This window comes from Lolium rigidum, chromosome 3, assembly GCF_022539505.1.
Source record: "Lolium rigidum isolate FL_2022 chromosome 3, APGP_CSIRO_Lrig_0.1, whole genome shotgun sequence".
In the NCBI taxonomy this organism is placed as follows: Eukaryota; Viridiplantae; Streptophyta; class Magnoliopsida; order Poales; family Poaceae; genus Lolium; species Lolium rigidum.
The window spans coordinates 389,307,952-389,322,060 of NC_061510.1; positions in this window are offsets into that span (position 1 = coordinate 389,307,952).

Consider the following 14,109-nt stretch of genomic DNA (forward strand, 5'->3'; position numbering starts at 1 on the left):
GGTAGCCAGTTAGGATTACACACTGCTGGGCATTACAGCTTTGCCACAAGGACACGACCAAGAGGTCCAACATAACAACAGGCACCACAAGACAAAGATAAAACTCGGCGGATCAGCCTACGCCCAAGGGCCGCAGCAGAGAGAGGCTACTTCTTCACGTCGCCGAGGGCTTCGTGTGCACGTACAGCCTCCCTTAGCTCTTGTGCCATCCAAGTTTAGCCCCTCCTTTTCTCTTGCTTTGAACTTTAGGCTCCACAGCCTGCAAAAGAATGATAATTTTGTAAATAATGTCACCGGGTTAGAGATAACTTTCTTTTCAATCGCAAGCTTATTTCGCGTGTTCCAAAGGGCCCAGGATTGTGCCAGGAAGAGCACCCACGAGCAGCTTCCTAGCATATCCGAGAGAAACCAGAGAGGATAGCATGGAATTGGGCGAAGTTTGCCTGGACACCGGCTGCATCCCAGCGAATTGGCGTAGCACTCGACCAAGCGAATTTAGCAAGGGAACAAGCGAAGAAAATGTGGCTTGCATCCTCCGGGGCGCCACAAAGGGCGCAGAGGCCATTGGAAGGGCCGTGTCTAGTCACAAGCCGCCGTCCCGAGGGCAACTTGTCCAGCGCCACCTGCCGAGAGAAGATCTTGATTTTAAGTGGCACTTTAGATTTCCACATGTCCTTGTGATGAGCAATAGTCGTGCCCTGGGAGAGTTGGGCGTACATAGATCTGACCGAGAAGGAACCACTCTGCTCGAGGTGCGAAGTTACTTTATCCAGGCCGTCAACGAGGGGCACCTGACTAACCAAGTCTTGCAGCTCATCCCATAGCTGCAAGCTTTCCTGATCAAGCGAACGACGGAAACGGACTTGGAGGGAATCGCGGTTTAGAGCATCCGCAACTGAAATGTCTTGGTCATCACAAATGGCGAAGAGCCGCGGGAAGGACTGCATGATGGGACCCCTCCCAATCCACCAGTCCTTCCAGAAGCTAGTGCGCCTCCCGTTCCTCACCTCGTGCTTAGCTCCGACCTTGAAAAGGTGTTTGACCTTATGCAGACTTTTCCAAAACGGGGAACCACCCTGACCAGCGCCCGAGAAGATATCCGAGGCGTCTGGGTACTTGGCCTGAATGATACGAGCCCATATCGTGTCCTCTTCATGATATAAACGCCAGATCCACTTTAGGAGTAAGGCCAAGTTCATTTTCTTTGTGTTGAGAAGTCCCAGACCTCCAAACTCTTTGGGGCGGCAAATCGTTGGCCAATTGACAAGATGATATTTCCTCCTTGGGCCGGCTCCTTCCCAGAAAAATTTGGAGCGGTGGGAGTCGAACCTCGCATGGATCCCGTCATGTAGGAGGAAGAGGCCCATCGCGTAGATTGGGAGGTTATCCAGGCAGGAGTTAGAGAGAATGAGTCGTCCCCCTGAAGACATCAATTTGCCCACCCAAGGCTCTAATTTGGCAGCAAGCTTCCGAACCAGGAAGAGCCATTGCTCAAGCGATAGTTTCCTATCTGATATTGGGAGGTCAAGGTAGATAAAGGGAAAACTCCCTAGCTTACAATTCAGCTTGTTGGCAATATCCACTCTCGCAGAGCTACGCTGTCCCAAAGACAAACACCTCACTTTTGTGGTAGTTAATCTTTAGACCCGACATGTCCTCGAAGCACATCGAAGGAATTTCAAATTCGCAATGTCCTCGTCCGACCCCCGGATGAGGATGAGCGTGTCATCGGCGTATTGTAGGTGTGTAATGCCTCCAGAAGCGGATGGGGCACTAGCCCGTGAATGTGTCCAGCCGAAGCCGCGGCGGAGAGAATGACCGAAAGAGCTTCCCCGATGAAATTGAAGAGCAGCGGTGAGAGGGGGTCTCCCCGTCGAACCCCTCTCTTATTCCGAAAAACGGACCCACCTCTCCGTTGATGGAGATAGCAGCTTGTCCCCCGCAGACTAGCCGAAGAATCCTGTGAATGTACCCAGCGTCGAAACCTTTACAACGTAGGACTGCCCCCAGGAAGTCCCAATTCACCCTGTCATAGGCCTTCTCAAAGTCCAGCTTGAGGAGCACCCCTGTCATAGGCCTTCTTATTAATTGTTGGTACCTCTTCATGATTGACATAGCTGTTAGATGATCTTATTTGCATGTACCTTATTATCAACTGCTCAAGTATTAGCCATATCATGAGAATATATACATCATATGAGCAAATGTGTTCGTGAAAGTTCTTTTATCGCTCGCTTGTTAACCGAATTGCTTGAGGACAAGCAATAAGCTAAGCTTGGGGGAGTTGATACGTCCAAAACGTATCTACTTTCCCGAACACTTTTGCTATTGTTTTACCTCTAATTTGTGTATTTTGGATGCAACTAACGCGGACTAACGCCGTTTTCGACAGAACCGTTCCGTGTCTCGTTTTTGTGCGTAAATCCAACTTTCAGGAAAACCTCGGGATTTTGACGAAAGGGCCTATTTTCCCGAATAATGACGGAGCCGTAAGGACAATTGAAGTGGAGGCCCGAGGGCCCCACACCACATGGCGACGCGGCCCGGGGGGCCCGCGCGGCCATGTGGTGTGGCCCCTCGGCCAGCCTCCGACGCCCCTTCGGACTACTTATTCGCCTCGACCTAAAAACGCACGGGGAGAAGTCGAAGTCGCCGTAAACCCTCCGAACGCCGCCACATCACGAAACTCCGTCGCGGGAGCCGAAGTCTCCGTTCCGGCACTCCGCCGGGACGGGAATTGGAGGAGATCATCACCGCCATCACCGCCAACGCCTCTCCATCAACCAGCAATGTTTCCCCCATCCATGTGTGAGTAATTCCCCCGCTGTAGGCCGAAGGGGATGGTAGGGATTGGATGAGATTGGTCATGTAATAGCATAAGATTGTTAGGGCATAGTGCCTAGTGTCCGTAGATGGTACTTTTATGATATTGTTGCAACTTGTTATGCTTAATGCTTGTCACTAGGGCCCGAGTGCCATGATCTCAGATCTGAACATGTTATTGATTCATGAAGATATTCGTTGTTTATGATCTTACCTCGCAAGTTGTATACACATGTCGCTGTCCGGAACCAATGGCCCCGAAGTGACGAAATCGGGACAACCGGAGGGAATGGTAGTGATGTGAGGATCACATGTGTTCACGGAGTGTTAATGCTTTGCTCCGGTACTCTATTAAAAGGAGTACCTTAATATCCAAGTAGTTTCCCTTGAGGCCCGGCTGCCACCGGCCGGTAGGACAAAAGATGTTGTGCAAGTTTCTCATTGCGAGCACGTACGACTATAATTGGAACACATGCCTATTGATTGATTAGTACTTGGATACCGTTTTATTATTATCTCGCAAATGCCCTCGCTATGATTGTTACATGAGTTTCTCTCATCCATGCAACGCCCGTCATCCGTCCCCGTGCCTACAGTATTTTAATCCCGTTGTTTACTAAAATCACTACCGCTGTCTTTGTTACTCGTTGTCGTTATTTTACTACCGCTATCGTTATAAAACTCGTTACTACCGATAAACTCTTGCGAGCAAGTTCTGTTTCCAGTGCAACTGAATTGACAACTCCGCCGTTAAGGCTTTCAAGTGTTCTTTGTCTCCCCTTGTGTCGAATCAATAAATTGGGTAATACTTCCCTCGAAGACTGTTGCGATCCCCTATACTTGTGGGTCATCACTGGGTCACCGCAGCACCGCTGCAATCCACAAGGAACACCTGTTAGTGCGGACGACATTGACATATATATACTTTCATATCAATGCAGGAACTCAATGAGGCATCGTACCTGGATGTACTCGTCCGCCGCCCCTTCATCACCGCCGTAGAAGCAGCAACCATCTTCGCTCCAGTCCAGAATGCGATCGGATTTCATCTTCATGATGACGCTCCACTTCGTCCTCCAGTTTCTGATGTGAGTGTACAGCTGAAGAGTGGTGACATGTACGCCAGCGAATGCAACAACATCCGCGGTTACCTTCTTCATCTGCTGCTTCTTGAATCCCATGTTGAAGCAGACGCCGCTACGGGCGAGCTGAACCAACCGGTTCAACACAAACTCTGATAGCTCAGGTTTCCAAACCATGGCTGGTTTGCATGCTATCAGAGATGGCTGAGCATTCACAGTTGGCGTAGACAGATCAGGGGAGCCCAAAGGTATGATCGCCTACATGACAAACACTAGCAGATCAATGAACTACCACATGGAAATCCTTAAGCACTAGCAGATCAATGAACTACCACATGGACATCCTTAAGCACTAGCAGATCTATGAACTACCAGTACCACATCAATGAACAACGAGGTAGGTAAGATCGGCCTTACAATCAAAGGAGCCACACGCAGTCCGGAACCTGGCGAAGATGCAGGCAGCACCACCGTCCTAGTGGAAGATGCAGGCAGCACCACCGTCTCCGTTGTAGAGTCAAATGGAACCTGGAAAACCTCCACAACCTCCACCGGCGACGAAGGAATGTCCTACAATGGATTCGTTCAGACCTGGTTGTGTACCCAAAAGATCTAGATTTAAGGCTAGGGTTTTCAGAAGCTTACAACAATCAAAGTCATCGACAACGAAGAAGACGAACATTCTCCGCGGCCAGTAGCCGCCGCCATAGCCGTCGTCGCCGCCGCAAGCCTCGCTGACAGTGCGGGTGAGGTAGAGCCGGCCATGTCGCTAGATCGGGGAGGGTGGATGAGCTTGAAATGGAGGGAAATGGGGAATTTGGATTTGTCGTGAGAAAGACGCCCCTATATACGGTGGCGAAAATTCAAGCGCGGTGACCGAATTCAGCCCGCCGAGAATTCGCTGTCCCGCGCGAGCTCCCGCCATCTCCCGCAGTGGCTCTTGTAGGATAATGTTGCAAAGAAAACAAAAAATTTCCTACCGCGAACACGCAATCCAAGCCAAGATGCAATCTAGAAGACGGTAGCAACGAGGGGGTATCGAGTCTCACCCTTGAAGGGATTCCAAAGCCTACAAGAGGAGGCTCTTGTTGCTGCGGTAGACGTTCACTTGCCGCTTGCAAAATCGCGTAGAAGATCTTGATCACGATCGGTTCCAGCGCCACGAACGGGCAGCACCTCCGTACTCGGTCACACGTTCGGTTGTTGATGAAGACGACGTCCACCTCCCCGTTCCAGCGGGCAGCGGAAGTAGTAGCTCCTTCTTAAATCCGACAGCACGACGGCGTGGTGTCGGTGGCGGTGGAGAACTCCGGCGGAGCTTCGCTAAAGCTACACGGGAGATATGGAGGAGAGGGGGGCGGCTAGGGTTTGGGAGGGGGTGGCCGGCCACTTCAATGGGGCGGCCAGCTTGTGGTCTTGGTGTGGCCGGCCCCCTCCCCTATGCCCCTCATTATATAGGTGGAACCCCAAGTGTTGGTATCCAAGTCTTCGAATAAGACCCGAACCAAAACCTTCCATAAGGAGGGGAAACCTAGCCAAGCTAGGACTCCCACTAGAGGTGGGAGTTCCACCTCCCATATGGGGGTGGGGTGGCCGCCCCCTAAGGGGGAGTCCACTTGGGACTCCTCCCCCACTAGGGTTGGCCGGCCATGGAGGTGGAGTCCCATGTGGACTCCACCCTCCTTGGTGGTTTCTTCCGGACTTTTCTAGAACCTTCTAGAACCTTCCATAGAACCTTCCGCGACATTTTAATTCACATAAAATGACATCCTATATATGAATCTTATTCTCCGGACCATTCCGGACTCCTCGTGATGTCCGGGATCTCATCCGGACTCCGAACAAATATTCGAACTCCATTCCATATTAAAGTACTACCATTTCAACATCCAACTTTAAGTGTGTCACCCTACGGTTCGTGAACTATGTGGACATGGTTGAGTACTCACTCCGACCAATAACCAATAGCGGGATCTGGAGATCCATAATGGCTCCCACATATTCAACGATGACTTTAGTGATCGAATGAACCATTCACATACGATACCAATTCCCTTTGTCACGCGATATTTTACTTGTCCGAGGTTTGATCTTCGGTATCACTCTATACCTTGTTCAACCTCGTCTCCCGACAAGTACTCTTTACTCGTACCATGGTATGTGGTCTCTTATGAACTTATTCATATGCTTGCAAGACATTAGACGACATTCCACCGAGAGGGCCCGCAGTATATCTATCCGTCATCGGGATGGACAAATCCCACCGTTGATCCATATGCCTCAACTCATACTTTCCGGATACTTAATCCCACCTTTATAGACACCCATTTACGCAGTGGTGTTTGGTGTAATCAAAGTACCTTTCCGGTATAAGTGATTTACATGATCTCATGGTCATAAGGACTAGGTAACTATGTATCGAAAGCTTATAGCAAATAACTCAATGACGTGATCTTATGCTATGCTTAATTGGGTGTGTCCATTACATCATTCATACAATGATATAACCTTGTTATTAATAACATCCAATGTTCATGATTATGAAACTAATCATCCATTAATCAACAAGCTAGTTTAAGAGGCATACTAGGGACTTCTTTGTTGTCTACATATCACACATGTACTAATGTTTCTAGTTAATACAATTATAGCATGATATATAAACATTTATCATAAACACAAAGATATAAATAATAACCACTTTGTTATTGCCTCTAGGGCATATCTCCTTCAGCTCTCCCACTTGCACTAGAGTCAATAATCTAGTTTACATTTGTAAAGATATAACACCTTGGCCTTCCGGTGCTTTATCATGTATTGCTCACGGGAGAGGTTTTAGTCAACGGATCCGACACGCTCGTAAACGTATGTATTTTGTAATTCATTTGCGTCTCAACGCATCACTCATTTCCAAATGAGTCGGTATTAAATATGTTTGGTCTTCCGGTGGAACCTTAATTCCGCGGTCCGAAATATGTCACTAATATTGTCACACACAATATAGCTTCAAAGTTCCGACTCGTCTGAACTACACCAAGTTCTCAAAGAACCTCTAGACTTAACATCCTTTGTCATTGTCAAAACAATGACATACTCGCCTTCTTTTGTAGAATCCGTCACAATATTTAGAACTCTTCTAAATCTAGCATAAACAACTTCTAGCTCATTGTGCTACCTTTTAAACAACACTTAGTCTAATTTGAGATTGAAATTATATTTTATATGTGACAAAACCAATATCGGTGTAACACCTTACAGCGATTTGTTTGTCATTTCCTCATACAAAACTATATATATATATATATATCCTTAGTTCTTCTAAAGTACTCAAGGATATTCTTACTGTCGTCCAATGATCATCATATGAATCATTCTGGTATATGCTCATAACACTTTATAGCACATGACATCCGATTGTGTACATATTATTCGTGATATATAATCACTCATGTGTTTTTACTCATTGAGTGTCGTATACATTCAAGTCTTGTTAAAACTTAACATGACAAGAACATTTTCTTAATATTTATATATTGAACTACTTCAAGTATCCATTCTATGTACTTTGACTTAAACTTATTATGTGTTTCAATCTATCTTCATAGATCTTGACACTAAATATGTTTCAGTACCATATTCTTTCATTGAAATTAATTTCTCAATGAAACCTTTTAATCAAGTATATAATTACATCATTTATAACCAACTATATGTCACCTACATAAAGTATTATAAATATGTCTCAGCGCTCCCACTTAATTTCTTGCAAATGCAAACCTCTTCATTGTCTCTTGATGAAATCAAAAACTCTTTGACTATTTCATCTGGTGAAGATTCCAACTCCGCGATACTCACTTCATCCAATTGAAGTTTGTATACCTATCTAGTATTCTACGGATAGGCAAAACTCTTGGTTGTATTTTGTATACACCTTTAATACATACTTCTGATAAGTAATGTATTTTGCCATCCTACTAGCATATCTCATAAAAGAAATATGTAGTGATTACTAGAATAATCCACATAGACTATAAGCATTGCTACGGAAGATCTAATCTTATCGTAGTCAACTCTTTGAATTTTGTCGTAAACTATTTTTCGACAAGTCGAGCTCTTTCAAGGATATTTCATCCAAGTCTATAGATCCATTTTCTTTCAAAAAGTATTCATCTGTCTTGGATTTCATGGCGTATAGCCATTTTAACGGAGTCAGGGCCCATCATAACTTCTTTGTTTTGTAGTTGGTTTATCATTGTTCAAAAAACAATCCTTTGTCCACAAATCATTTATTTGATCACAAAGTAAACCATACCTACAAGGTTCAATATGTACTTCGATCTCCATGGCTAAAACACTTTGTAGTCATGGGAGCCATGATCGTCGTGGCCGCTTCCGGACCAATTCCAATGTTGCGCTACTCCGATCATTATGCTCAGGTTCATAAACCTTATCAAATTATATTGTCCTCCCACTCAAATACTTCACTAGAAACAATTTCTCGGAAATAAGAAACATTGACAAACACTTTTGTCTTTGTCTCGTGGGAAGAATTCCCAATTAAATATCTGGGATAACCAACAAAGACATTCATCCGATTTTGGTTGTAAACTCTTAGACCAAAATTTTAAAAAACGACTATTAGGGTTTATACCCATGCCATAACTTGTATGGTGTCATTTCATCGGATCATGATGATGCTCTATTTAGTGTAAAAGCGGTAGTCACTAAAGCATAATCCACAAAAATATAATGGCGTCATAATATTTTATCTCATCATTAATCCAACAAGGTTTGGATACATATCTCTGATACTATATCATCATTATGATACTCCAAGAAATGTGAGTTGTAGAACAATTTCATAACTCTCTTAGATGTTTGCTAAAACTCGTAATTCAAATATTTCTACCATGATCCAATCATAGATATTTGACTTTTCTATTACGATGATTTCCACTTCATGCTGAAATTTATTTGAATCCATTCAAATGTTTCAAACTTCTTTCTTATTGAATATATCCACATATATATACTCAATTCATTGTTGAAAGTTTTCATGAAGTAGAAGAATCTCCCGCACACAACTATGCCTAGTGAACCACATATATCATTATGTATGTTTTCACTAAGTTAGTTGCCCGTTCAACTCTCGGCCTATGAACGGTATTCCAGTCATTACCTTTTAGAAAAGATTTTGCAAGCGCCAAACGATTCAAAAAATCAAATGACTCCAAAAATCCATTTGCATGGAGTTCCTTCATGCGTTCCTTTCTAACATGACCTAAATGGCGGTTCCACAAATAAGTGGAATTCAAATCATTTGCCTTATGGCATTTTAGCGTCAGTATTATGTGTGTGTGTTTCACCATTAAGATTTATAATAACTTATCCATCGTACATGGAGTAATGTCATAATTTGAACAACTTATTGTTTTTATTTGACCAGAGCAAAATAACAATTTATTAAGCTCTTTATTATAAATTCTAAGGGTTAGGTAGAATGCCAACGACAAACATGATAACACTTTATTATGTTCCAGACGTGCATTATTACCATATTCCTTATAAGTCACTTAGGCCATTGTATTCTTGTATTGTGTTGTTTTGTATGACACTTCATACCAACCAATATGGTACAAATACCCAAGAATTTCATTGTGTGACTAAACTAGGAATACAACCATAACATGTATATCATTCATATACACCTGAGCTAGACTTTCTAGTCTTTTCTTTTCTTTTTGCCAAAATATCTTTTGCAGTCTCTCTTTTAGCTTTCCTCATTATTCAGAAAAACACTTCAACATCAATAATTTCTAGGTTTGTTGGTCAAATACCAATAACCTTGAGGTTCTTATTTTGAAGTTGATCATCATATGACAAGTGTTCCGGATTTCACTTTTAGTAACCTTGTAATATGATGAACAATTTCACTCATAATTTTATCCATTATATCATGACGAATTTCCGAGACCATGTCTGTACATGCTAGGCTCGTAAAGTTTTAACCTTGGTATTCGCATGTGCAAATCTGGCTTGCACCCGTTGTATGCACACGTAGAATCTATCACACCCGATCATCACGTGATGCTTCGAAACGACGAGTCTTAATAACGGTGCATATTAAGGATGGTCACTTCATGGATATGTGAATATTGTTAGTGCCCCAATAGTTGGAGGATTGGGACGCCTTGCGTCTTCAACCTTCGTACATTCCCATAAAACTTATGAGTTTATGTAGTCTCACCAAATTATATTCTATCATCTTGCAATAAGGTCTTAGATATCACATATATCTCATACCTTGATTATTTCCGAAAACTAAATTTTCAGCTCCTTACTTTTCAAACAGATTTGAACTTCAAGTTTCACGGAGACAAGATAACTTTAGGTACTAATTGAAACCATAGCTCTCTCGAATCAACAATGTGAGGTTTACTAAAAGTTTGCAATAGGTCTTAATCATTTCTTGATTCTTTTAACAATACGGTACCAATCCGTAAAGTTTCTTGTCGATTTTAACAAGATTTCTATCTCAAAAACAAGACTAGCGCATGGTAGAAAAACGGATGCCAATACTACAAAATTAATTCAAAATACTACTCAGACTATGTTTATGATAATTAGTTCATGTTTTAATCTAATTACTAATGAACTCCCACTTAATACAACATCCCTCATAGTTGTTAAGTGGTACACGATCCAAATCCACTACACCAAAACCGATCATCACGTGAGATGATGTAGCTTTAATGGTGAACATCAACATGTTGATCATATCATCCATATGACTCGTGTTCAACCTTTCGGTTTCCGTTGTCCCGAGGCCATGTCTGTACATGCTAGGCTCGTCAAGCAAACCCAAGTATTATGCGTGTGCAACATGGCTTACACCCGTTGTATGTGAACGTTGAGTCTATCACAGCCGATCATCACGAGATGCTTCGAAACGACGAACTGTGCAACGGTGCATACGAGGGGAGAACACTTTATTATCTTGATATTAATGTGAGGGATCATCTTATAATGCTACCGTCGCGATCTAAGCAAAATAAGATGCATAAAGGATTAACATCACATGCAATTCATATGTGATATGATATGGCCCTTTAGTCTTTGCGCCTTTGATCTTCATCTCCAAAGCACGGACATGATCTCCATCATCAACGGGCATGATCTCCATCATCGTCGGCGTAGCGTCAAGGTCCATGGCGACGTCTTCATGGTTGTTCACCTCATGTAGCAATTATTACAATTACTTTGAAATACTACTCAACATGAAATTTAAAGACAACCATAAGGCTCCTGCCGGTTGCCACAATACAATAATGATCATCTCATACATATTCATCATCACATCATGGCCATATCACATCACCAAACCCTGCAAAAACAAGTTAGACGTCTCTAATTTGGTTTGCATTTTTTACGTGGTTTACGGTTTTCGAGAGAGATCTAATCTACCTACGAACATGAACCACAACGGTGATACTAATGTTGTCAGTAGAAGAGTAAATTGAATCTTCACTATAGTAGGAGAGACAGACACCCGCAAAGCCTCTTATGCAATACAAGTTGCATGTCGAACGAGGAACAAGTCTCATGAATGCGGTCATGTAAAGTTAGTCCGGGCCGCTTCATCCCACTATGCCACAAAGATGCAAAGTACTCAAACTAAAGATAACAAGAGCATCAATGCCCACAAAACCATTGTGTTCTACTCGTGCAACCATCTATGCATAGACACGGCTCTGATACCACTGTAGGATAACGTTGCAAAGAAAACAAAAAATTTCCTACCGCGAACACGCAATCCAAGCCAAGATGCAATCTAGAAGACGGTAGCAACGAGGGGGTATCGAGTCTCACCCTTGAAGAGATTCCAAAGCCTACAAGAGGAGGCTCTTGTTGCTACGGTAGACGTTCACTTGCCGCTTGCAAAAGCGCGTAGAAGATCTTGATCACGATCGGTTCCGGCGCCACGAACGGGCAGCACCTCCGTACTCGGTCACACGTTCGGTTGTTGATGAAGACGACGTCCACCTCCCCGTTCCGAGCGGGCAGCGGAAGTAGTAGCTCCTTCTTGAATCCGACAACGACGACGGCGTGGTGTCGGTGGCGGTGGAGAACTCCGGCGGAGCTTCGCTAAAGCTACACGGGAGATATGGAGGAGAGGGGGCGGCTAGGGTTTGGGAGGGGGTGGCCGGCCACTTCAATGGGGCGGCCAGCTTGTGGTCTTGGTGTGGCCGGCCCCCTCCCCTATGCCCCTCATTATATAGGTGGAACCCCAAGTGTTGGTATCCAAGTCTTCGAATAAGACCCGAACCAAAAACCTTCCATAAGGAGGGGAAACCTAGCCAAGCTAGGACTCCCACTAGAGGTGGGAGTTCCACCTCCCATATGGGGGGGGGCTGGCCGGCCCCCTAAGGCCTCGTTTGGTTATACAGTATTTGAGTGTGTTATGGGGTGTTTCGTGGAGAGTTTTTGGTGAAAATATACCCTGAAATACTCTCCACATTAATACTGCTGCTGAGATGCCGTGACGCTGTGAGGGCACAGAGTGCTGCTGTTTATGGCCCTTCGCATCACGGCGAGGACGTACGTGGCGGTGCCGCATGCCACAACTTCCACTCGGCAGCCCGGCCACTGCAGTTAATTGCTCGACCGCGGGCGTGGATACAGGCGGTGGCCTCCGCGTAAAGTCGTGTGAACACGGCGCCAGGGACGAGGAGCTCTGCGCTAGCACCGTGTCTCGCGCCGCACTGCCCAGTGGAAAAAACGCTAGGTACTCCTCGCGTTTCGATATCCTCATTATCCGACGAGTATTGAGTCTAAAACTCAGTCTTACTTGATTCGATACTCTTCAACCAAACGGCTCGTACGGTGGATTGGAGGGTACCTGATTTAATTACGCTTGGAATATACACTGAAAACAGGTCAAAACTCCTCCGCCAAATAAGGCCTAAGGGGGAGTCCACTTGGGACTCCTCCCCCACTAGGGTTGGCCGGCCATGGAGGTGGAGTCCCATGTGGACTCCACCTTCCTTGGTGGTTTCTTCCGGACTTTTCTAGAACCTTCTAGAACCTTCCATAGAACCTTCCGCGACATTTTAATTCACATAAAATGACATCCTATATATGAATCTTATTCTCCGGACCATTCCGGAACTCCTCGTGATGTCCGGGATCTCATCCGGACTCCGAAAAAATATTCGAACTCCATTCCATATTCAAGTACTACCATTTCAACATCCAACTTTAAGTGTGTCACCCTACGGTTCGTGAACTATGAGGACATGGTTGAGTACTCACTCCGACCAATAACCAATAGCGGGATCTGGAGATCCATAATGGCTCCCACATATTCAACGATGACTTTAGTGATCGAATGAACCATTCACATACGATACCAATTCCCTTTGTCACGCGATATTTTACTTGTCCGAGGTTTGATCTTCGGTATCACTCTATACCTTGTTCAACCTCGTCTCGGACAAGTACTCTTTACTCGTACCATGGTATGTGGTCTCTTATGAACTTATTCATATGCTTGCAAGACATTAGACGACATTCCACCGAGAGGGCCCAGAGTATATCTATCCGTCATCGGGATGGACAAATCCCACTATTGATCCATATGCCTCAACTCATACTTTCCGGATACTTAATCCCACCTTTATAGCCACCCATTTACGCAGTGGTGTTTGGTGTAATCAAAGTACCTTTCCGGTATAAGTGATTTACATGATCTCATGGTCATAAGGACTAGGTAACTATGTATCGAAAGCTTATAGCAAATAACTCAATGACGTGATCTTATGCTATGCTTAATTGGGTGTGTCCATTACATCATTCATACAATGATATAACCTTGTTATTAATAACATCCAATGTTCATGATTATGAAACTAATCATCCATTAATCAACAAGCTAGTTTAAGAGGCATACTAGGGACTTCTTTGTTGTCTACATATCACACATGTACTAATGTTTCGGTTAATACAATTATAGCATGATATATAAACATTTATCATAAACACAAAGATATAAATAATAACCACTTTATTATTGCCTCTAGGGCATATCTCCTTCAGCTCTACGAAGACGCCGCGTTCTACACTTGTGCGGAAACAGGGGTGTCTCGCTAGAAACGGTCGACCCGAACGTTCCTCCAGGACTTGGCCCGAGGGTGCTTTAAGAAGC